This window comes from Trichosurus vulpecula, chromosome 6 (genome assembly GCF_011100635.1).
Source record: "Trichosurus vulpecula isolate mTriVul1 chromosome 6, mTriVul1.pri, whole genome shotgun sequence".
Classification (NCBI taxonomy): Eukaryota; Metazoa; Chordata; class Mammalia; order Diprotodontia; family Phalangeridae; genus Trichosurus; species Trichosurus vulpecula.
Genome location: NC_050578.1, coordinates 208,961,096 through 208,987,099, shown reverse-complemented (window position 1 = coordinate 208,987,099; position 26,004 = coordinate 208,961,096). Strand labels below are relative to the sequence as shown.

Genomic DNA, 26,004 nt, shown 5'->3' with positions numbered 1-26,004 from the left:
AGCCTTAACCTGTCTCCTGACTTCTACCTTTACACCTCCGGCTGATTCTTGGACATCTTGAATTAGATGTCCCATAGACATATGAAACTTAACATGTCCAGAACCAAGCTCATTCATTATCTTCCCCTCCCCCCCCAAACCTTTTTCTCGTCCTAATTTCCTTATTATTGTTGAAGGTACCACCACCTTCCCAGTCACTCAGAATTCTAACCTAGGCATCATTCTTAAGTCCGCATTCTTTTTCAATCCACGTATCCAATCCATTATTGAGTTCTGCCATTTCTGCCTTCTTAAATATCTCCTGTGGACTCTTTTCTCTCCTTTGAAGTGCTACCACTCTGGGGCAGGCCTCATCATCTGACACCTGGCCTAGTGTATCAGTCTTCTGGTTGATCCCTCTGCCACAAATCTCTCCTCCCTCCAGTCCACTCAGCTGCCAAAATTATCCTTTTAAAGCACAAGTCTGAGCATTTCACTACCCTATTTGATAAACTTCTGTGGCACCTTGTCATCTTCAGGGTCAAACATAAAATCCTCTGTTTGGCTTTTAAAGCCTTTAATAGCCTGGCCCCTTTCTATCTTTTGAGCTTTCTTACAACTTATTGCCATCCATGTATCCCTTGATTCAGTGACACTGGCCTCCATGCTGTTTTTCCTCCACAACACACTATCCCTCAACTCTAGGCTTTGTCACTAGCTATCCAGAATTCTAACCCTAACCCTGCCTATCTCTTCCTTCTACTTTCCTTGGCTTCCTTCAAGTTTCAACTAAAGTTCTACTTTCTACAAGAAGTCTTTCCAAATCCTTCTTTATCTTAGTTCCTTCCTTCTGCTATTATTTCCGGTTTATCCTGTTTTTATAATTTTTGTACATAATTGTTTGTGTGTTATCTCTTCCATTACCCATAGTACCCACCTCTGCAAAGAAGCAGGGGAAGGTACATTCTTTGAGGCTATGCTTGGTCATTATAATTTTGCAGGATTCAGTTTTGATGATTTTAGTGGTATTCTTTCCATTTACATTGTCAGCATCATTGTGTATATTGTTTTCTTGGTTCTGCTTATTGCATTTTGCATCAGCCCAAGTAAGTTCCCATATTTCTCTGTATTCATGACATTCTTAATTTTTCAAAGAACAGTAATATTCTATTACATTTTTCTCCCACAGTTTGTTTAGTCATCCCCTAATTATTGGTCATCTACTTTGTTTCCTGTTCTTTGCTACAAAAATTGCTGCTAGAAATATTGGGTGCATATGGGGCCTTTTTTTTTACCCATTGACCTCTTTGGGATATATGCCTAGTAATAGAATTTCTGGGTCAAAAGATAATGGACATTTAGTTCTAGATTGTTTTTCAGAATGATTGGACTAATCCATAGCTCCACCCACAATGCATTAGTGTGCTTGGCTTTCTACAATTCCTCCAGCATTAACTATTCCTATCTTTTGTCATCCTTTCCAATTTTCTGTTGTGGATGAAACCACAAAGCTGTTGTGATTTATATTCCCTTTATTATTAACAGTTTGGAACACTCTTTAATATGGTTATTAATAGTATTCAGGGTTTTTTAGAATTATTATCTTTTGACCATATTTCTTTTGGGGAGTGGCTTTTGGGCTTATATATTTCTGTTGTCTAAATCAGGGTTTCTTAAACTTTTTCTACTTGTGATCCCTTCAGTGCTTCTTAAACTGTAGGTTGCCACATGGGGTCTAAACATCTTGGATATCAGAAATATATCATACTAAGATTTTCTTCCCAGTTAACTGCTGCCCTTTTTATACTAGCTATATGATTTTGTATAAGCTTTTTAATTTCACATAACTAAAATTATTGATTTTATTTTTTGTAATCATCTCTGTCTCTTAGTGAATAATTCACTCCAGCCATAGCTATGAAAGGTGTGTATAATCTGCTTATCTTTTAATTATTTTTGGTATGATCCCTAATATTTATATTGTGTTCATTTTGAATTTACCGTAGTATACTTAATCCTCAACTTTTTTTTTCTTTTTAAGCTTATTTTCAATTCATGGAAATTTTGTGGGAGTGATGTTCCTAGAAAATGTGCAGAAGTAAAAAACATGAATGTTGCTACATTAAACCTATGGAAAATAGGGGATTAGGTGCCCACGACCATCAAAAGCTGTAATTTTTCACTGGAGAGGACTGAAAATGCACTTTTTTGCATACAGTTCTTTATAACAAAACATTGATTCTGCTAATATGCACTGTCCCTAAAATAGTAACTATGAAATAACCTATAAAATGCAGTACACAAAATTTGTAAAACAAAAACATTTAGAATTTAACCTTTTTGCTAACATCTCAATAATAAAAAACATTGATTTCTACAATGTTCACTTTTCATAACACATGAAATCAATGGTAGCACAAATACTGTACAGCAAATAAAATTCTTAAAACGAAAACATTTTTTAGCCTGAATCTTACCTTCCACTGTGTCAGATGGTGGTGTGAGGGTGTTGTGCTGTGTAACGAATTGTCAGTTTTTTTATACCAGACTTAGAGCAGTAGCTTCAGACATTCTGGCAATTTATCTAACACCTTTATTTTCTCACTAAACCACACCACTGACTTTGTATGCTTGGGCTTAGAGTCCACAGGACTTTCACTACTCTTTGGGGGCGTAATTACAACACAAAACTTGAGTTTTAAAGGTAAACAATGAAAATATACAGTGAATGTATGGGGAGCTCTTTGCTGTAGTAGGATCAACAAGACCAGTGAAGAATACCAGCCATTCCACAAACTTGCATGCATTGTACCTCTTATTTTTTCTCTCTGCGTAGCTATGAATGTGTGCAGTTGCCAACATGAAAGTGAAATTGAGGTTACTAATAAAATCATGCAAATGCTTGAGGTCATGAAAGATAATGTGTGAATATTGAGGATTGACTGTATATTGTGTAAGATGTTATGCTAGGTTTAATTTCTGCCAGACTGCTTTCCAGTTTTCCTAGCAATTTTCATGAAATAGGTAGTTCTTTCCTATGTCATTTGCATTTTGGGGTTTGTCAAGCATTGGTTTATTGAGTAAAATTATTTCTTGATTCTTCCTTGGCTAATCTATTCCATATATCTACTTTTCTATTTTTAAACTAGTACCAAATAATTTTGATGATTACTCCCATATATAACTTGAGGTCTAAAATTACTATTTCCCTTTTAATCCTACATTTTTTCATTATTTTCCTTGATTCTAGACGATTTATTTCTCCAGATGCATTTTGTTATAATTTTGTCTGTTAACCACTCCTTTGGTAGTTTGATTGTCATAGACCTGAATCTGTAAAGTAATTTAAGTAGTATTGTAATTTTATTTATTTATTTATATTTTATTAATATATTATATAATTGTATAATATATTTATATTTTATTTATTCTATTACATTCACATAGTCCAGCTACAAGCACTGAAATTCCTTCTAGTTATTTAAGTTCTTTATTTCTTTAAGAAGCATTTTATTATGTCTATTCAGGAATTTATTGTGCTTTGAATAGATTGAATCCTAGATATTTTACATATTTTGAAGGAGATTTCTCTTTCTAATATTGCCTGCTGGATTTTATTATTGCAGTGCTTAGCATATGACTTGGTGCATAACAGGTACTTAATAAATATTTATTGACTGACCATATAGAAATACTGTTGCTTTTTGTGACTTTATTTTGTGTACTGTTAATTACTGAAACTGTTGTTTCAATTAGGTTCTCTGCTTCTTCTTTAGCATTTTCTAAGTCAACTATCATGTCATCAGCAAATAAAGATAGTTTTTCTTTTCTCGTGTCTCATTACTATGGCTAGTATTTTTAGAGCGTTGTCAGATAATAGTGGGGAAGGAGACAGCTTTGCTTTACTCTTGTATTTATTGGGAAAACTTCTAGTGTTTCCCTAGTGTGTGGAGCGCTACCTTCTGGTTATGGGACCCTGGATCATAGCTTTAGATATGTAAGTGGTTTCAGAGGTCAGTGAGTTGACCCTCTAATTTCATAGGTGAGGAAACTGAGGTCTGTGGAGGTTAAATGACATGAAGCCACATAGATTTCTCACAGCTCAGCTCCTGTCCGCCCCTAGTAGAAGTGTGATGCAGTAGATTTAAATCTGAGGGTCTGGGTTCAAATCCCAGCTCTTCCACTTGCTATTTGTGTGACCATTGGCAGATAACTGAATCCTCCTAGACCTCAACTTCCTTATCCATAATATGAGGGGGTTGGACTAGATGACTTCTAAGGTCTGTTCCAGATCTAAAGCTATGATTCTGTGTTCAGAGATAAATAATTATTCTACCCCACTCTATGATCCTGGACAAAAGATGTGACTTTTGTGGGTCTCATTTTTTTCATTTGTAAAATGAGCTTGTTAGACCATATTATTTTTGAGAGTCCTTTTAGTGCCAAAATTCTATTCTATTCTAAGATTCACTACATTAGGGAGTTGGTAGGCTGCCTATTTGGACTAGGCTTCCCAGGAACTGTGCCATAAACCTCTTTCAATATCACATCTGAAACCCTACCAGTCACTCCTTTAAGGAGGGCTAAGAACTCTCATTTTAATCTGCTAGACAGCCTGCTATTGAATTCAAATTACAGATTCAGTATAGACTTTATTTCTAATCACACTGGCCCACTAGCAAGCAGTGCCTTCCCTCTCTCTCTTAGAATCCTAACTTCTTTGAAAGTACCCATAAGGAGCTGACTCTTACATTTGGTCCTTCCCAAACTTTTCCACTTAGTAGCTTCCTTTCCCTTCCCAAATTACTTTGTATTTTTTAAATAACACTTTGTATTTGCTAAATTGTATATCTGCTTCATTCCGTAGTAGAATACCAGCTCCTTGAGGGCAAAGAGTGTTTCATTTTAGTCTTTATGGCCCTGGTGTACAGAGTAGGCGTTTAATAAATGTTTATTGAATTGAATGACTCCTGTGTTTTTTCTGTTCCCTGAGGTAATTCTGGATATTAAGTACAGGCATGAGATATCCAAGGGAATATGTTATTAGGGACCCAGACATTCCTACCCTCAAACCATAAACACTTTACATGGCTCTAGATTACTTGGCCGCTCACTATACATTCTCTTATTCCCTTTGGAGATGATAGAACTCAGAACCTGCCAATTAAAATACCAAATCTGGCTGTTTTGTTGTTATCTTAACCCAGTAAAATATTGAGATCTCTTGCTGGGGATCACACAAGGATCACTTAGGACTCTTCCCACTTACTCTTTGGCAATGTCAGAGGCAATGCCAGAGGCACATGCCCTGGCCTGGTTTAGAGCCACCTTCTCACCTTTCCAACACAGAATCAGTGTACAGGATCCAAACTTTGTGTTATCTTGGCCATGACAAAGAAGTGATTCCCAGATTCACATCCAGAAGCTCTTGTTCCTAGACTGACAAGCACATGCTCTCTCTGCTCATGCCATTCTCTCAACCAAGTATGCTTGACTACCCTGTGATAACCAGAAGTCGAGGGATGATAACTAACAGCTGTTTATAAACCCACATACGGCCCTATTTATCCTTCCCGTCAATTCCCAGCTTTTAAAGGAGACACACATATACTGGAGACTAACTCCCCAGGAGGCTTTTTCGGGGGAGTGGTACATTAGTGGAGAACACAGAATGCAGAGGGGTGTGTGTGTGTGTGTGTGTGTGTGTGTGTACATTCAGGTTACAAATACTACTCTAGCCATTCCTGTTCTTATGCTCTAGGTCTAAGTATAAATACACAAGACCAATAAGATTTCGTGGTCAGTTTCACATATGCTGGCAAGACTTCTTGTCTTCTCTCTCTCTCTCTCTCTCTCATTCTATCTCTTCATATGTATATATGTACATATATATGTATTCATACATACACTTGTATGTATAGTTAGAAGTCCCATTTCCAAGTGGTCTCATCTGTTTCCCTTCTGTAGTTCAATGACATTAACTTACAGCATTCTAACAATTCAGATTTTCATAGCCTTGAAAATTTACAAACTCAGTTTTTATTCTTTCATCTAAGGGGATAAAACAGGTCCTGGTGATTTGGTTTATGCCAAGAAAACCTATAAAAGACCAAAATGCCAATTTATTAATTTGTGGTGAAGAAATATAGCTGCCAAGTGAACTAGAAAATTCCTGTTACCTTGTATGTACATTCTCTTCCTAATAGGGAAATCTGTTTTGGAAAACTGAATTTCTAATAAAATGGTTGTTTGGTTAATAAAACATTGGAGGAAAGGGAGTTAGATGGTCTTAAGGGGTATATTCACTGAATCTTTCTGGGTCTCAGTTTCCTTATTTGTAAAATGAGGAGTTTGGACTCTAAGGCCCCATCAAGCTTTAAATCTATGATCTTAGGATCAAAGTGTGGTAACTTTCTGTACTAAAAGGATAAATCTGCCATGGGTGCCAAGGAGTGCTTATTATGACAGGTCAGGGCATCCTCTTCCTTGGACATTGCTGGAGATAGCATTCTTTGTAGAAACTAGTATTTCCTAATGCTAAGGTCCACTACAATTTTCGTGTTTAGTTAAAAGATGACTACTTTGATTAATATTAAATTTAATTGAATTTTAAAAATTGTCTTTTCAAAGAAATTTCTCTCCATTCAGATGTAGTTTCCATAATTGTTTATATCACTTGTATGTATCTCTGTGGAAGAGGGAAGGAAGATGGGGTAATATGGCTCCTTAGAGCCATTTTGGACTCTATAATCTATGCTAGCACCACTAAATCCTTCCGACTACCTCCCCCAATTGTTTAACTAATAATTTCCTGATTCTTCTGAGGAATGTCTTTAACATTTATTAACCCTCTTTGACAAAAACTGCTGGCAAAATGGAAAGCAGTTTGGCAGAAAGCAGGTTTCAGTCAGCATCTATTACCACATGTCACAATAAAGGATCTAAAAAAAATAACCTCTTCATTAAAAAAACCCAGAAACAAAAAAAATTAGAGGAGAATGAGAGAAACCTTTCATATCTTGAGAAAGAATTAGTTAATAACCAGTCAGGGATACAAGTGACCATAAACAATAGACAATTTTGATGATAAAAAATCATCAGGAGAGCTGATGAGACCCTGGAGTATGGAAGATTTTTAGTGTTGCATCTGAAATCTACCATCTCTGTATTCCTACCCTAATCATTTAACTTCTCAGCCTCCCACATCGCTCTCTACAACTTTCATTCTTAGAGCAATTGTTTATTTGCAATGGTAGAGAGATTTCCTCACCAGGACCTCCCTATGCCAATGAAATCACAGATCCAGTGCCAACAAACAAAACCAAAACCACACCATACTAATACATACTAAGTCTCTGTATTATTCATATCTTTTAACCCAGTTATTGTACTACTAAGCATATGTCCCAGGGGTGTCAATGACATATATACTCTTCTGTCCCAGGCCTAACCTAGTCCACTGATTCAGGCAGAGGGGTTAAAGCATGGTGAGGCACTTGTAGATTGTAAAATGCAATAAAAGCTGCTTTAGAAATCACAAGAAATTTAAAAATACAACTTCTACTTTAAAAAAGATGTAGAATACTACATGACCTCATGGTCACCATGGTAACCAACCAGGCCAGGTCAGGAAACCTTCCCCAGAGGCAGTAAGAACTCTGATAAAACAGCTTACACTATTTCCTTCCTAGGTTCTACCTTTTATACTTCAAGCAGCAAGGAAGCCAAGTGGCCTCTTTGCTCCCTTAAAAGATCAGCCCAATCACCATGACACCAGAACCACCACGCAGTATGTAGGGCACTTGATGGGGTTCTAAAGAAGAAGAGGAAGGGAGAGCTAGGCAGCACATCATAGATGCTGTCCCACTCTCAGCAGCATAGGCATGGCAGCCTTGTCTTGAGAAATGAATAAACAAAATGTGTTTGTTTACTATTACACCTTAAGAAATGATAAGTAAAAGAAATTCAGATAAGCATAGGAGACTTGTATGAGCTGATACAGAGTGATGTAAGCATAATCAGAATAATTCACACAATGATTGAATTAATGTAAATGAAAATAACATTCAAAAATCTATTTAGAACTCCAATGAACATCTTTGACTCAACAAGTCCAAAACCAAACTCATCATATTTTGCACTAAACACTCCCCTCTTCCTAACTTTCCTGTTACTATAGAGGGTGCCACCATCCTCTCAGAGCCACAGGCTTGAAACCAAGGTGTCATTCTCAGCTCCTTCTTGTCACTGCCTCTTCCACTCCATACGCAATCTGTTACTTAGGCCTGGCAGTTTTGCCTTCATGATCTCTCTTCCATATGCCTCTTTCTCTCCTCTGACACTGCTGGACTATTGTATCAGCCTACTGGTTGGTCTTTTGACCACAAGTCTCTCCCCATTCCAGTCTATCTTCCACTTACCTGCCAGAGTGATTTTTCTAAAGTGCAAGTCTGACCTTGTCACCACCCTGTTCTCCAGTGGTGCTCTATCACCTCCAGGATCAAATATAAAATCCTTGCTATCTTAGCCCTTCATAACTGGCCCCCTCTTTCCAGTCTTCTTATACCTTACACTTCCCCAATACTCTGGGATCCAGTGACATTGGCCTTCTTGATGCTCCTTAAACAAAACACTCCATTTTCCCTTCTACTAGCATTTTCACAATAAAACCTATAAAAGGTCAAAATGCTAATTTTAATTTGTGGTAAAGAAATATAGCTGCCAAGCGAACTAGAGTGTTCCTGTTATCTTGTAGGTACGTTCTCTTCCCAATAGGGAAATCTCTTTTGAAAAACCGAACTTCGAATAAAGATGGTTGTCTGGTTAATAAAACATTGGAGTAAAGGGAGTTAGATGGTCTTAATGACTCTGTCTGGGTCTCATTTTCCTTATTTGTAAAATGAGGAGTTTGGCTTCTAAAGTCCCATCAAGCTCTATGGCTGGAACGATCTCCCTCCTCATCTCTACCTCCTTCCTTCACTGGCTTCAAGTCCCAGCTAAAATCCACCTTCTACAGGGAGCCTTTGCTGATCCGCCTTCCCTCTGTTAATTTCCGGTTTATCTTAAATATAGCTTGTTTGTACATAGTTGTTTGCATGTTATCTCCACCATTAGAATGTGAGCTCCTTGAGAATTAAAACCATCTTTTGCCTTTCTTTGTATCCCAGCTCTGATCCCAGCTCCTGGCACTTAATCAATGCTTATTGACCAACTGAATAATCAGAGGTGGCCTGACAGAGTAGATAAGTGCTGGACTTGGAGTCAGGAAAGTGGATTCGAGTCTTGAGAGAAACTTCCTGTGTGACCATGGACGGGCCACTAACCTCTCTCAGCCTCATTTTCTTCCTCTGTAAAATGGAGATATCAGTACTTGGAGTCCTATGAGACTCAAGTGAGAAAATACATATAAGCACTGTGTAAACTTAAAGCACAGTATAAATGTCAGTTATTATTATGCCTATTGCTAATCACATAGCAGTATATTGACCAAGGAGCACAAAGTGTGCACCAAGAAGTCCCAGGGGCACAAAGCACAACTCCTTATTGATTCAGTAGTTATTGAGCCAACCCATCCAGAAACACCCAGATATTTATAACATGTATTAATTACTATGAAGCTATGGACTCAGCTCCTCACTCATGGTTTATCCACGTATTGTAAATAAATAAAATAAATGCAAACAAAATGAGAGTACTAGAGATCTGATGTCTACACGGTGAACTATTCTCTTTTCAAAATATCACCAATAAAACAATAGAAAGAACAACCAATATAAAACATGGCATTTCCAGGGAGGGAATGCCTGAGCCAATTGTGGTTATGCCATAGTGGTTCTCAGTGAGTTCTGCAAACCTATTCTCAGCTTGCCTGAATAGAACTGAGTAAACTGACAGATGATAGATCGCCATATTGCAAATACAAACCTCCAAATCTTCTTTAGAATCCAACACACCAAACACTCATAACTTCCAAACGACAAGGAATGAAAAACTCTCGCTCTATTGAGACTTTGCAGAAGAAATCAGAACCGTGTGTGAATAGGAAGCAGTCTGTATCATTCCGTGATACTATGATTCCTTGTCTTTTACTTGGAGTGGTCTCGAAGATGCTTTCTGAGAGTCTACCAAAGACGACCCTACATCTCCACACATGTGTACAGTTTTAAAAAGCAATTACTTTTGCCTGTTGAGCAGCAGTTAGCCTGTTGTTCAATGACCCCATTTGGGATTTTCTTGGCAAATATACTGGAGCGGTTCACCATTTCCTTATGCAGCTCATTTTACAGATATGGAAACTGAGGCAAACAAGGTTAAGCGACTTGCCCAGGGTCACACAGCAAGGAAGTGTCTGAGGTCACATTTGAACTCATGCAGCAGATAGATGAATCTTCCCGATTCCAGGCCCAGTGCTGTTTCCACTGCACCATCTAGCTGCTGAGCAATAGTTTACCAAACTTTCAATGTAAAAGAGCAGCCATAGTAGGATAGTGAATTGTCCTAGGATTGTTTCTATCAGAACTCCATTGAATATAAAAGTGAGAAAACAAGAAACAAATCATAATAATTGTAATGACCAATTCTGGACCTAGAAAACAGGTAATGAACCAAATTTCTCTCCTCTCTGCCAAAAGGTAGAGAACTATGGGTTTGGAATGTCAGATGTGGTTGCTATTAGTTTCAAATAACTACTTTTCTTTCTTATAAGAATGTTCATTGTGTGTGTGTGTGTGTGTGTGTGTGTGTGTGTGTGTGTGTGTGTAAATCATGAAATGATTGAAAAAGGGAATCCCAACACATTCTCACCTAGCTTAGGTACACTTGGTGGCCAGTGGTTGGGATTTATCTACAGCTGCCTCCTAGGGGAGCCATAAGTATTGTTTATGTAATTATTCAACAGAGATTTCACTGGATGTAACTTAATTAGATATCTTGGAGTTTGAGGATCAATTAGTGTCATACTAGAGGTAACTACCTACAGGAAGATTCTTTGGCTGTAGATTTTGAAGCCTGACTGTGATTTGTCTTTATAAGTTGGAAAGAAGTTTTCCATGGCAGACCAACTTTTAGGGGCGTTACCCCTAATAGATTCAGGTCATTTGCAGTTTAATTTTTGGGCTTGACCTCCTAGTTTGCTCTTTTTTGATGAGTACATGTAACCAAATGCAAAATGTGAGGAGAGTGGATGATAGCTAAATTGTTAAAGCTATCTTCAGAGATTCACTGAGACCCTTGATTTTTTTTCCCTGTGTGACAAGACTTGGACAAGAGTTCACTTAATCTTTCTAGGCCTCAGTTTTGTCATTTTCAATAATAATTTTAATAAAAACATTTATGTAATGCTTCAAGGTTTTAAAAGTGCTTTCCTCACAAAATTCTCTTGACTTACCTAGGCAAAGAGAAGAGAAGGGACTTGCCCCTGGTAACCCAAGTGGTAGACAGCAGAGTCAGGATTTCAACCTAAGTCTTCTGATTCCAAATGTATTCTGCTTCCCTCGAATGTGCACCTCACTGCTACCCCTAGAAAGGGCAAGGAGAGTGATGGAGAGGGAGAGAGAGGGAGCTTTTAGGTCTAGGACCAATTACAGGGTCTATTTGCTGGAGAGATTGTGATGATGTCACCTTGATGAAACTCAGGTCCAGCCCCTAAGTGTGGCAGGGGATGGGGGTGGGGGTGGTTTAATACTAAATGCTCTATAATGTCTGGTCCGACTCTTATCTCTGATGACCCATAAAGGAAACGTAGAGGAACCATGTGGCTACTTTTTCTGTGAATGGGAAGAAACATGGGTCTTGGCCATAAACAAATGCAGTTGGAATGGCCACTTTTGGGTACTTTGGTACTGATTAGGGCCCTTTGAACTTTACTGTCAATTTTCTTTACCAGCTATTATCAAACATCTTCACCTTTCATCCGATTTTAGCCAAGTTTCTTTCCCATCCCCTCTCTGAAAAGTGTGATTACTCAACCAAAATATATGAGCACATTTGTACTTGAACTCCTGTCAGTAATGTTGGGAGCATGGCACATTTATGGAGTGCCATCCTGCCTCATATAATGCTTGATTATCATGTTGTCATCATCACAGAAAGATTATTGTTTAACCAGGTCCCATAAAGCAACATAAAAAGGCTCGTGTGCAGGAATTTTTGACTTTGACTAGAAGGTGCAGAACAAGTATTAATTCTGGGTGGGGAGTACAGTGTTACTACTGAGGGAGGAGAACATGCAATGTGGCGTTAGGGCACCAGGCAGCCGGGCTGCATTTCTGTTTAGTTTCACTGAATCTGCAGAAGGAAGGTATCTCAATGCACAGTGGGGATTTGATGGGGTGCAGTCCTCCTCTCCTCCTTCGCTGCTCCAGCCATGAAAGAAACTTTCCTTAGAAACTATTTCTACATGGAGAAAACTTTTCCTGTCAGTCCAGCGTCTGTAAGTATAAGTTTCTGCGTGTCTCAAGAGATTGTAGAGAATAGAAGTATTCTTTAAAGTCCAAACCAGAGAGCTGAGGAATGTGGTTTGTTGTAGTGAGATGTGAGAAGATTGGTTTCAGCAGAGGAAGTTTTGGAAATTCCTACTCTTTTCATTTACCCTAAGGTAGTTTTGTCTGTCTTTACTTTATTAATCACTCTGCTCGAGAGAATATTAAATACAAACTTTTAATGGTTTTTCTAGGCAGTAAAAAAATTGCTCACCAGATAAAAATGACTTCATTTTAGGAACTGCTTCTTATCACTTCTTTGTTAGTAGGAATTTAAAGCACAGTATCTCACATTTTTATATCGATGTGTATATTTATATTCTTAAATGTAGAAAATGTATTCCATAGTGATGTTTGCTTATTTATGATTGCCTAATTTTTATAGTATGTGAATTACGTTTACAGGAATAACACTTGAATCATCATTTTCTTGTGTTATTCAGTAAGCCACAGTGTCTTCTAAGTGTGGATTCATTTTTAACATTTATCATGCACCCAAGATATACTATGTGCTACAAAAGTAAACATGAGGATTCAAAACCCTGTCAGCATGGTGTAGTGGGAAGCATGGGACTAATCAGGGGCCATCTGGGTTGTAGTCTTGGCTCAGTCATATATCTAGCTGCGTAGCTTTGGGTTAGTCACTTAGTTTCTCTGGGTGGGTCTCAGTTTGACCATTTCGAGACAAAGTGGTCTATTTCTGAGGACCCTTCCAGCTCTGATGTCATCTGTGATTCTAAGAACCTTTTCCTATCACCACCTAAGTGTGAGTGTTAGACAAAATTGACTGTCAAGAGACAATAAAAAATGTAAGGAACCGTATTATAAATGTAAAAAAAAACTTTTGTAGAGTAACAGCAAATACGTAGCACCACAGGATTCAAGACTGTGTGTGTTTATGTGTTTATGTATATACGCTAGTATTTCAAAGATCAGAGATTTCAGCAGTGTATGATTGCTTTACTCGGGAGATCATAATTCTTTCACGTCTTCAGTAATTGCTAATCACCTCATTTCTTAACATCTGCTTAGTAGGCTGAACCTGGTGTGATAAACACCTGGTCCATTGCTAGGCCCATACCTTTTCAATCTGGTAGTGTTTGTGAGAGCCTAGAGCATAGAACTTTGAGAATCCAGGTTCACTTCTCCCTCCAAAATAAGTTACTGGAGAAGACTTGGGGTGGGGGTGGGGAGAGAGACACACGCAGAGACACAGACATAGAGAGGGAGACAGAGGATAGAGAGACATACATATGTACAGATAGCGAGAGAGAAAATATGTATACAAGCAGGTACATATGTGAGAGAATCTGGAAAGAGCGCTGGATTTGGAGTTAGATGACCTGGATTTGAATTTTGCATTTGTTGCTATGACCTTGGACAAATAATTTATCCTTCATTTCTTTTTTTTTTCTGTGAGTTGACTAAATGATCTATGAAATTCCTTCTTGATTTCATTTATATGTATATACATATATATATAATTTTAAATGATCTCAAGTTGTAGAATTTCATTCTTTTACTCAGCACTGATTTGAAATGGTTATAAAGCAAAAGGTGCTAATTAATTTTGATTGTTATAAGTTGCTACAGAAACACACTTTGAAATGATCAGTAGCATACTAATTCCCATTGCATTTTGAAAGCTTCCTTGTGGCACCTCTTTTAAAGTAATTCTGGGGCCCTCCAAGTTAATTGATTATTTCTTTTAAATTATAGTCAATAAAATAAACTATTTTAATATCTTTAGACGAAGTTGTTAGTTTCATGCAGGACTTGAATCCAATCCAATAGATTCTCATCTCTGGTATTTTTTTTATTGGTCATTGGGAGAAGAGAGTTAGGGAATTTTATCTCACTTGAGAAGGATGCAAATAGTAAAGACCGACCCTGTACAAGTCATCTTTCAGTTTCTGTTTGTGATGTGATTTTTTTTCACTTGATTCAATTGAGAATCTACTGCGTGTTTTAAATAGAAATGTTTTTCTTTTATTTGATACAAGCTTTTTATTATAAAGATTCAAACCATGGATAATTTTCTGCTCATTGTTCTGTTATAAAGCATTCAGAGGATTAATCTCTCCAGCCATGTAAAGTATTATTCTGAGTAGAGATTGATTAGTCTCAACTGAGTCAATCTGTTAAGGGGGAAAATCTATTTAGAGGAAAAAGGGTGGTTTTCAATGGTTTTGTTTTCTGAGTTTTGCAGTTCTAGACATGGCCAGCAGGGGGCACTCCTATAGCAGTTTTTCTTCAGTTGGATTTCAGTTTAAGGGACTTCCGTTGAATTCAAAGAAAAATATATGTTTAAAAACTGAGTGTTTTATATTTTTCCCACTGAAGCAATTGGACATAAATGACTTGCTCTCATTTATGTTCTAATAGTTCTCTTCTTTGAGTATGATCATGAAAGGATAATCTCTCAACCAAAAAGGCTACCAAGACTTTTTGCAATACTAAGACTAAACGTTGTCTTTTACATTCAATCTTGGATAACACTTTATTTTAGTCAAATTATTTTTTAAGTAAGTTGGCTGGAATATTCTTTACCAACCTCTTGTTTTTCTGGAGAGCTCTCATACAAATTGTAATTTATAAATTTAGTTGGGGATAGAATCTGTTCAGATGTTTCTAAATCAGCTTTTTAAAAAATATTTTAACAGGGACTGATGGGTAGAAGTTATTTTTCACTCTGTTTTTTTTCCCCAAAGAAATCTGACTTAGAATTCTCTCTTTGGTCTTTTTTCCCTACTCCATAGTCTACCTTTTCTAGTTACTTGTCTGGGAGATTCCTTTGAAGTAGCTTTCAGCAATTATGAATTCAATAATAATAATAATATCTTTCATGTAGATGGTGCTTTCTAGTTTGCAAAACGTTTTAGGCCCATTATCTCATTTGAGCTTTAAAGCAACTATGTCAGGTGGTCAGGACAAGAATTTTTGTTTCTCTTTCTTAAGGTGAATTAATTAACTGAGGCCCAGAGAAGTTGTTAACTTGCCCAAGACCTCTCAGTAAATAGCATAGCTGAGATTGTAACCCAGGAATTCTGGCTTCAAATCTGGTGCTTTTTCTGCTGTGTCTTACTACTTCTCACTGATGTGTGATGGAATTTCTCATTTCCTTTTTTCCCCTTAATGCTTTAGGTGCCCATCAGATCAGGAATTTGAGATAGTGAAAGATCAGTGATGGAAAAATGCATTGGAAAGCCATCTCTGTATAGGGAGTGATCAGCTCTGAGTAAATGATCCATCCTAGGGAGTGGGTCTAGAGGGAGAAGAGCAGAGAGCCTCAGACTAAGTCTTGGAGGATTCTTATGATTAAGGGCTATTGAGAAGAACCATATCTGTATTTTATTTTCAATTACCTGCTTCTTGAATTTGTCATTTGAACTCCTCCATCTCTATCAGCTGGCACAGCTAGTTGGTCCCCAAGTTCTATAGATTGATTTAAAATTTTTCTTGCATCCCTCCATTCATTTTCACTGCTATTCATTACTCTAGTTTAGGCCCTTATTATCTGCACTATTGCAGTGGCCACAAAAGCTATTGCACTTGGATTGAAAAATCAACTCTACAAGTAAGGATGGGAGAGATGTAGTTAGATTGCAGTTGTTATGAGAAAGATTTAGGGCCAGGCAGGAAGGTGGGGGATACTCATGACATGTTATAGTAAACAGTTGAAACGAACCTTTGAAAGAACTAGGGATATTTAGCCTGGATAGGGAATGAATTAGATGAGCCATAGCAGCTGTCTTTAGATTTCTGAAAGCCTATAATATAGAAGAGGGATTGGATTTATCCTGCTTGGCCCCATAGAGAAGAAGAACTGATGGGTGGACATTACAAGGAGACATTAAAGTTTGGCTGGACATGAGGAGGAACTTCTTACTAAGTAAAGCTATGTACTCAGAAGTAGAAAGGATTGCCTTGTGGGTAGTGAGCCCCCAGTCAGCAAAGGGTTCAAGCTGGGGGTAGATGACTACCAGGGTCAGGGGTGCAATGGATAGGTTTCATGAGGAATTAGACTAGTGTGACCTCCCAACTTCAAGATTTCAGTGTATCGTCTTCTTTTGGTCCTTTCCATCCCCAAGCCACCCTGAACATCATAGCGTGATAAGTTTTCCTAAAATATTCTTTTGTTCATTGTTGTCATTCTCCTCTTCAGTAAGTTCTAATGGTTCATCGTTATCTACAGAGTCACTGAGGTCATCATCTACAAGGTCTCTTATAGTCCTACATCATAAGTAGGCTATTGCAGTAGTCCAGGTGATGAGGGCCTGCTTTAGGGTGGTGGGAGTGTCAGAGGAGAGAAGAGAATGTAAACACGAGGTGCTACAAAGGTAGCCATGAGGGAGAGAGCATTAACAATTCAGAGAACCGAGGAAGGGGGTCCAGAGTTGAAGGAAGAAAAAGGTGGAGATGAAAAGGGAGTGTTTCTAGAATGCCCTAAGTGAGTGAGTTCTGTAACATCTCATCTCCACAACCTGGGTGGAAGTGAGAAGTGAGCATATTGCTTATACTGTTCCTTTCATGTAGAATTTCTTATCTATTCATCCTCTTAATCCATAGAAATCCTAACATCTTTCAGCTCTCACTTCAAATTCCACTTCTTCTTGTAAAGGCTTCTTGATCACCTTAACTAGAAATGGTCGTTCTCCCCTTTGAACCCTTGTGACATAGTAAGACTAGGAGATAGTAGTCTATAACTCATTTGACATAGTTGGTCTTCTAATGTTAGGTTATCTTCCTGTGCTAATCTTTTCCCTCTTACTGGATTGTAGAAATGACAGTGCTAATGACAGTGCCTTTTATTTTTACATACTATATAGCCCAGTAACTTACTGGTTAATTGTTATTAATTTTCTAGATGTTATCAAAGTTGGTCTATTCATGAAGTAAAGACACGGAAGTTCCCTTGGTATATATGTGCTTGGTTGTCTGAACGTAAGATTGGCTCCATAGGACCACATAGTTCCCACCGAAAGCTGGGGATAATTTTCTTTCTTGACTTTCCAAGCTTATTTAGGATTGCAAGGGTCAACAAGGCTTCCAGTCACTCTAATGGAGCAGTAATTCAACAAAATCACAGTGGACACTTTTAAACTCCCCATTCTCTGTACTCCCCATTCTCTGATTCTAGCTCAACATCTTTATAGTAGGGCTTGCTAAGATTTTGTGCCAAGTCCCAGTAGTTACCTAGATGGCACAGTGAATAGAGTGCTAGGTCTGGAGACAGGAAGACCTGAGTTCAAATCCCGGCCTTAGGTGCAGTGCCTACTAGCTGTGTGACCCAGGGCAAGTCACTTAACCTGTCTTTGCCTCAGTTTCTTCATCTGTAAAATGAGGATATTGTTTTGAGGATTAAATGAGATAAATTGCCCAGGGTTGCACAGCTAGTAAGTGTCTGAGGCCAGATTTGAATTCAGGAAGATTTATCTATCTGACTCCAGGCCCAATACTCTATCCACTGTGCCACCTAGCTGTCCTTGGTGGTGCCACACACATGTCTTTCTCAGCTCAGCTGTTGCACAGAGGATACATGAATATCTTCCTCTGAAGATCTGTCAAGAGATTCACGGCAGTGTGGTACAACTTGGCGCCAGTTTGTGGGACCAGATAATCACAATCTTTTTGAATTGGGCTTTATGGTAGAGGGGAGCAAATTTTGGTTTGGCAGAAGAGGAATTCATTTATGGTGCAGGAAGCCCTCAGGATCTTAATTCATCCAGCATGTTGAATTGGCTTTTCACTTTCACTTTCACTGTGGCTCCATCCAGGTACATCTTCCAGTAAGGCCCAGCTGTGCCCTTGGAGCCCCTGACCCTTGGGTAGAGGCTGCAGGCAAGTGCAGGAGTGGGGAAAGGAGTGACCAGCTGTTATTTTCCTTGACCTAGGGATATGAGAGCATGCCCGTGGTCCAGTATACTTTCCACAGGCCTGGGGAGAGCTACACAAGGTAATAGGACCATATAGGTAGTGGCTGAGCCAGAGAGGGAAGCACAGGTGATTGGCCATGGATGGGAACAAGGGAACTCTATGCATAATCTAGAGCAGGTGGAGGATCATTGAGAGGAGGAAAACCCTAGTCACTCTGTCTAGTTGGGAAACTAGATTTATGGAATAATTGAGTATTTTGTCTTTAAGTAGTTGCTTATGCCTGTGGCCTAAAAAAGTATTGTCTTTCATTTGCAGATATTGACTGACCCATTGTGTGTGTGTGTGTGTGTGTCTGTGCATGTGTGTGTGCGCGTGCATGTACGCACACATGTGATGAACCAGCCTAATTGTCTTTGGTTGTGTTGTAACTATTGGTATTAGTTGTTGAGATTTTAAAGACTTTTAGAGAAGGAGATTATGGGACGCTTGTCTTCTTCCCCTGTTAACCTGACCGGTTTAGGTAAACAGATGCTTGGATTCACTCTTTCATTAGCCAAGATGTTGTTCCTTGCAGGATTTAGAAGGTTAGAGGCCATGAAATAGAACTAAGCTAACTGTCTCATTTGGCAATTGAATCTGGGATCTTGTTATCCTCGGTACTACATTTCACTCAAATGAACTGATTGACACTTAGGCAATTGATATGGAGAACTTTATTCTGACCCTTTGCTTTTAGAAGCCCGGGCTCTAGATTCCTCCATTCCATTGCTAACTTATTTGACAAAGGCACTTGGTTTTCATTTTTATTCCTTTTCTCCCTTTCAGCTGATGGGCAGCATGTAGGGAGAGTCCCAGCCTGGAATTAGTTTGGGATGTTTATAAACTGGTGCCACAAAAAAGTCTCCCAACGGCACATCAACCACCATGAATGGTCTGGCATGTGCCAGAAGCTGGAGTGTAGGGACTACAGGTACAAAGATGAAAAAATTACAGTCCTGGTCCCTTAAAGAGTCTAATAGGTAAACCATGACACATGAGTATAATCCAACATAGTATGGAGAAGTGAATGAGAGATCTGGACAAAGGTTTCAAGGAAAATCTGAGGCAGGCACTTTTTCAGTGGAGGTGTTGTGGGTAGAGTAGCACCTGAGCTGAGCCTCCAGGGGAAAGATTTTCAATAGGCAGAAGGAAAGAGGGAGTATATTCCAACTATGGGACACAGATTATATAAATATATGAAGGCAGATATAGTAGGAAAATTTGGGGGAGCAGCCTAGGGAAAGTTCCTATTTAGGTATGGGTTAGGTGACATAACCTGCTACATTCAGGTGGTGGACTAGATGAGCCATTCCAACTCCTAGCCAAACAAGGATTGTTCCCTTCCATTTCTTTGATTCTGGTAGTCCATTTTGGCCCAGTCGGACTGCGTGAAGGAGAACAGTATGAGTGAGGTGAGGCTGGGAAAAGCTGAGGTTACAGCTAGATTATGGAGGGTCTAAAATGCCAATTTGTATTTTATCCATCAGGCAGCAGGGAGCTACTGAAGGTTTTTCAGCAACGGAAGATTAATGCTAGTTCAAAAAAAAGTGTTTGGGGAATCTCCCTCCTAAAACAAAGCAAAATGCCTACGGTCATATGTTTCATTTAGCCTGCAAAATAACAACCTAGGATCATGTTGGGGGGTAGAGCCCGACAGGATAGTGAAGGCTTAATGCGGCTGTATGTAGCCTTGTGAGATTCTCATCATTACTCTGAAAAACTGATTCACCATGTGTCTGGGCATATTCACAAAATAGGGAATTTTGCCTCTAGTTTCATTTTCCTTACCATCTTCATCTTGGAAATGTTTGTCTTTTAAATACTAATAATAAGGATATCCAAGAGAAATTGTTGTTTATTGTTTATTTTATTGTTGCCTAAATTTCACCATGTATCAGTAATTGTTATTTATTATAACATTCCTATATTGTCCATATTTCTAGGTGTGGCTAAAATGCCTAAAGTATGGTCAGTATTCTTTTGTGGCCTTTTTCAAGTGACTGGTAGGTGGTACTCTCTCCTCCCTCTCCGCCCCCACCCCCCACCCTGGCCCCAACAACAACACAACTCTGGTTTTTCAGATCTGCTCTTTTTTTTTATTCTAATAGGCTTTCCTTCTCTCCTTTCTTCCCTACCCCTTGTACCTCACTATATCTTCAGTCTTCGAATTTCCTAGCCAATGAGTATCCTCTTGCCTGTGACCTTCATGCTAGGAATACATACATGCCTAACAGGGACTCTTCTTCTCCCTATAAAAACCCACCCCACTGACCCTGCTTGCTGAACTACCTGACCCTAGAGCTGCGTAGAGTGGAACATGGACTCAGAAAGAGCTTGGGATAAGGGGTAGGGGGGAAAGGAATAAGTAATTATATAGTATCTACTGAGTGCCCAGCATTGTGCTAATCACTGTACAGATATTTCATGTAGCCATGTGCAAAGTCAGCCTCTTTCACAAGACCATCATGGACTCCCTTCACTTGCCATGGACAGAGGATGGTCATGCCTGATATTCCCAAGCAACATCTCTGGTTGTGCCCCTTTTCTAGTCCCACTTTGCTTGTGGAGGCCTATTCTTCATGCAAGGGAGTCAGTGGGATGTGCTGTATAAAACTTTTTGCTAACCCTAACTTCATGTGTTTTCTGACAGGAGAGACAGCAGCCCACAGTACTCCCCAGAGCTTCCCAAACCAAATTAAAATGTAATTGGAAACAAAATTTAAAAAAACTCACAACATAGATAATGTTAATTTGTGGTTTTCAAAGTCAGTATGCCACCCGCAGGGATCAGCTTCTATTTGAGTTTAACACCACTGGGGTAGTAGATCTGGGTAGGAAGATCTAGGCTGGCTCCAGTTCCTCCACAGACGCTTGTTAGCTGTGTGACTCTGGGCAACTCAGTTGTAACCTCTCTGAGCCTCAGTGCTCTTCTGGAAATTGGGGATCACACCAGAGCCAAACAGGATTGTTGTGAGGAACCAAATGAGATTACTGAGGCAAAGCACTTTGAAAACTTAAAGTGTTATATAAAAGAGCGATTGTTATTGTGGGGATTGTTATTATTGTGAGCATTATCATTGTTTTTCTTTGGTTGTGTCTAGTTAAAGACATGTGGCTTACTCTTGAACACACCAAGTCAAAAAGCCTACAGCTTTTCCTTTTGCCTGGCTTACCTTATTCTTCTGCAGATCCCCTTTAGCCTTGGCCATGGACCCTGGCTCAAAACACTGTCTGAAGTAGTGGAGTCAAACCCAGATAGAAATTGGGCGGGGGGCTCACTAAACTGTGCATAAAGAACCCTCTGGGCCATGTGCCAACTTGGAAAACTACACATTAAATTATTTATATTCTATTGCATTTTTATTTATTTTGTTATTTCCCAAAGACATTTTTATCCAGTTCGGCATCTTGACTTAAGCCTCATGTTTGACTCCTCTGATTTGAACATGCCATTGCTGTCAGTGATTCTTCAGTGCCTCAACCCAAGGACAGCCAAGTTCTCTATGGATTGCTGCAGATCATGTTTGTTTATCTGCCATTTTTATATTGCAGAAATCTTAACTCTCCTGTCTTGTCACGTAGATGTGTGTGTCCTGGTGTTCTCATCCTGTTTCTTTGTCCGTTCTATTTGTAGTTATCCTGTTATAACTCCCCCTATAGCAGATGGTTGATTATCCTCTTATTGTCCATTCTCTGGACACATCCACGCTGGTAGAATTGTGTAGGAACAGGGATCATTGCGATGCTGGCTGCGTTTCAGGACTTAGGTGTTTGTTATCTTGTTTTGCTATTTAAGAGTCGCTCACAGGGGTCACTGATGAAACTAGGTTCTCAGTACAAACCTCATGGCTAAAGATGCAGGAGGAACCAAAGTTAGCAAATAGGGAAGAATGCTTAGCACACTCACTAATGAGGGTTGTTTATGTTTACACTTTTGTATAGGAAAATCATGTAGCTTGAGTATGACCCTCTATCTTCAGTTTGGCTGGTATGTGAATGAGCCTGGGTTCAAATGAAGGGAAACCTTGGTTCAGACTGAAATGATTATATTTGAGTGCTGAAGTGTATATGTCACTATGATTAATTTATAAATAGTTTTTCTCCACTAAGACTGATTATACATAATGCTAGCTAACTCCTGCTAATACCAGTTTAGGCTTTTAAGAAAGTTGCATTATATTGTCTACCTAGGTCAAATATTATCTGTTAATAGGATACAATTGAGAGGCAGTATGGAGTAGTGAATAGGGAGCTAGTCTCAGAGTCAGTAAGAGCGGTCTCTGGCTCTGATATATTTGTGGAGTGATTCTGGACAAGTCACTTCCTGTCCCAAGTTACCACTTTCCACCCCTAGTCAATATTAAGTGCCTTACTTAAATCTTTAAAATTATGAGTTATAGACTAGTGACCTGCACTGGTAGAGGGAGTTCCTTACTGGGCCAGACCTCCTAAACCAATAGTGTTACAGGTCACAAAGAGAGAGTGAGAGAGAAGAGGAAGATAAGAGAAAGAGACACATATGGAGAGGGAGATATAGAGAGGGAGAGGAGAGACAGACAAGAGAAAGAATGACAGAGAGAAGGTGAAAGAAACAGCAGAGAAAGAGGAGAGAGGAGAGAAAAAGGAAAAGAAAGACAGCTACAGGGGATACAGAGAAGGGAGATACAGAGAAGAGAGAAGGGTGAGGGGGGAGAGAGAGAGAGAGAGAGAGAGAGAGAGAGAGAGAGAGAGAGAGAGAGAGAGAGAGAGAAGGAGAAGGAGGGAGGGAGGGAGAGAGAGACTTTTGGTGTTTGGAGAAAGGCAGCTTGTCTTCCTTGATGCTTCTGGACAGCCAATTTGCTGCCAGGATAATTTGATTTTGAGTTTTTTAAAATTACATTTATATAGTTCATTATGTTCTACAAGGTTTTTTCTCAGAGTAATCCAGGGAGGTAGGTAATACAAGAAAAGAATTATTGCCATTTTGCAGATGAGCCAATGAGGCTCGCAGAGATGGTGACCTCCCAAAGGCCGTGCAGGCGGAACTAGGACTTGAACCCCAGATTTTCTGGTTTCAAGTTCAGAGTTATTTCCCCTAGACTATCTCACCAATTCTCTGGATTCTGTAGCTTTTCTTGTCTTTTTCTCTCTGGTCATCTGACATTGTAGGAACTTAGGAGATTGCTCAACAAATTTTAGGGAGGAAAGAAGCAGAATGGAAGAGGGAGAGAAACACAATTTCGTAGTATGTGTGGAACTTGATTATCTTTAATATGACATGAGAGAGGGAAGAAGAGAAGTAGCAGGAGGGAAGATGCTGCGGATGAAGAGAAGACACTGATCTTCACTTGTGTGTTCCTAAATATCCTCTGTTTTCTACCCTAAAACCTTTTAATCCAGTGCTAAGATTAAACAAAACTTAAGGTAGCTGTTGTGATGGTCTCCCAAGAGAATACAAACCAACTCATTTCAATAAATGTTTATTAAGTACCTACTATGTTCCAGGTGCCATGCTAGCCACTTGGATATAAAGACAAAAATAAAATAGCCCCTGCCCTCAGGGAGCTTATGTTTTATGAGGGTCTATTCTAAAACAATAAAAGGGGGTATTCCAAGAAAATTCAAAATTGGAGACGCTTCTGCATTAAAGCAGCTCTAAGTCTAAAGACAATTTGTCTAATGATTAATTCATCCTATTATCTCGTTGCCTAGATTTCACCATGTATCAGGCACTGACAACCACATCCAGCCAGGAATAACAGTGGATGTGAATTTTCAAGAGCACAGTAGAATCTGGTCTAATTTGGTGCTCATTTTAAGTAAAGCTAGTTCTAGGCCCTTTATTTAAAGCCTCCCTTAGCATGGAAGAGCCTATCCAAGCTCATGCATCAATGACATATACCTTGAGAGCTCATGATTAGACACTGGAATAGGATTTATTCTAATAAATTCTTGAGAGACTCATCACCTTGATGATTGGCCACCAATGGTTGACCGCCGTTTGATTATCTTTTGGTCATGGCAGCTTAGGAAAAGCAGAGGATTTTCCTTCTGTGTGAGTGCATAGGAGTATCCATATTGATGAAATCATGGATCTTTTGAAGGTTTGAATTATATGTAGTTTCTAAAGATTGTGAGATAAATTAATTATTAGGCAAATTAGTTGTCTGTGAATTGGCTGCTTCCCAGTACTGTATACTGATTATAAAAACATTATTGCTTTCTTATGTTCAGATACTGTCTAAAATAGGTGAATGAATAAAGGCAGTAAAAAATGAGGTATACATGTTTAGTGGGTGGCTTTGAACGAATGGAACCTGAATTGTGAAACAAGTAAAGTCAGTCAATAAGTATTTATTAGGACAAACAACAACTTGTGAGTAGTAATTGCTGCGCCACCGGGGACCCAGCTGGCCAGTTCCAGTTGGGTAATGTAGCTCCCTTCCTTCCTTCTTTCTTTCCTTCCTCCCTTTCTTCCTCCCTTCCTTCCTTCCTCCCTTCCTCTCTCCCTCCTTTCCTCTTTTCCTTCCCCTTTCCTCTTCTCCTTCCCTCTTCATCCTCCCTGCTTCTCTTTCTGTCCACATAAAGTATCATATCCTTGCCTGTAAGTGCTCTGCCCAAGTGAATATAAATTATCGACTGCTGAAACCTTGCAAGAAATCTTGAGGTTAACAGGCTAGATTTCTTTCTTAAGGACCATGCCTTAAACCCAGATCACTCTGGCTGTCACTGATTGGCCAACAGTAGGTCCCAGCCCAAGCTTCACTTCGTCATTATTTGGGCACCTGATGGCTCAGATTGCTTGCTGTTTCTCCTTGTTCTCAAAGAGGACCATGACATCAAGGAGGTGATGCTTTGACATGCAAGTGAATTGGATTTAAGTGAGAGAGGGCTGTGCAGAGTCACCAATTTCACTTTCTCCTCTGGACCCAGGTGGCTCCGGTGGCCAGATATGGATCAGGACAACTGGAGATGACCCAGCTGTGGTTTAACTGATGGATACACTTCAGTGGTATCCACTGAGGAATGGGTGTGGGGGCAGGGAACAGAATAAAAGTGACTAAAAGAAGACTACTCCACTCCATTCCACTGCAGTTTTAATCTTGGTGTAACTTTAGTTGTCAAATAAGGAAGCAAGCCATAATCATACTGAATAATAATAGCGGCATTTATATAGGGCTTTAAAGTTTGCAAAGTATTTTATATGCTATCTCATTTGATCCTCATTATAACCCTGGGGATAGGTAATATTATTATCCTCATTTTACAGATGAGGAAGCTGAGGATGAGTGGAGGTAAGTGTCTTGTCCAGGGTCACACAGCTAGGAAGAGCCTGAGACAGATTCAAAGTCAGTTCTCAAAGTTCTTGACACTCAGCGTAGTGCCTGGATGCCACATTGTAGGTGCTATATAAGTGAGTATTCCCTGCTCTCCTCTTCCTCCCAACGTGAAGTCCAGTTCTTTATCCATTAGGGTACTTCGCTTCTCAGTAACAATTCAGCTAGTTGTGGTTTGGTAGCATTTAACATCATGTGGTATTTTGTAGCTCTGTAGCACGTCACATTTTTAAAAGCGTTCAGTTCACAGCTCTTTGAGATTAGGTAGGGCTAGTATTATTTGGTGCCAGTGGTGGATGTGGGAATTGAGGTTC

At 39.2% G+C, this 26,004-nt stretch overlaps 1 protein-coding gene across 3 annotated transcripts in view; it reads left to right on the top strand.

The window, feature by feature from the left end:
* The window catches only part of RGS12 (regulator of G protein signaling 12), a 211,118-nt gene that overhangs the window by 49,939 nt on the left and 135,175 nt on the right, over positions 1–26,004 (top strand). The window lies entirely within an intron of this gene.